General features: G+C 27.6%; 1 protein-coding gene across 1 annotated transcript in view; it reads left to right on the top strand.

The window, feature by feature from the left end:
• The window catches only part of LOC102676365 (signal-induced proliferation-associated 1-like protein 2), a 28861-nt gene that overhangs the window by 23591 nt on the left and 4727 nt on the right, over positions 1-543 (top strand). The window lies entirely within an intron of this gene.

Genomic DNA, 543 nt, shown 5'->3' on the forward strand with positions numbered 1-543 from the left:
AGATAATATGATTGTCGAATATCCTTCGACTAGTCGTAACAAGTATACTTCTTAATTATGAATTATATATAAATTATTCATGTGGTTTATCTATTAGAGACTAGGATCTCTCACAATGTCACAGCAGGTAATCGTGTCCGATCACGATATGTTCATAAACTATCTAATTGTCGTATCGCCATGACACCCCAAAATTAGAATATTTAGAGAATTATTAGCCACAAAATTGTTAAGATTATCTGAAAATACAATAAAACCTTGTCAAAACCTTCAACGGAGTCAACGTAATATCGCCGTTCGGAAAAATAATTCTGATATAAATATTAGATTGCATGCAAATTATATTATTCGGATAAAAGACGACAAGACCGATCAAACGCACGAAGGAATTTAAAAAAGACAACAACTTTTTGTCCAAATTATCCAGATCAACCTTAACTTTATATAAAATGTTTTAAAATTTTTATCAAAATAATTTTTTTTTTTTAGTAAATTATTTTTTTATTATTTTTATAACAATTTAATAGTTTTATTACACCCTGC

Source organism: Apis dorsata, unplaced genomic scaffold (genome assembly GCF_000469605.1).
Source record: "Apis dorsata unplaced genomic scaffold, Apis dorsata 1.3 scaffold_92, whole genome shotgun sequence".
Classification (NCBI taxonomy): domain Eukaryota; kingdom Metazoa; phylum Arthropoda; class Insecta; order Hymenoptera; family Apidae; genus Apis; species Apis dorsata.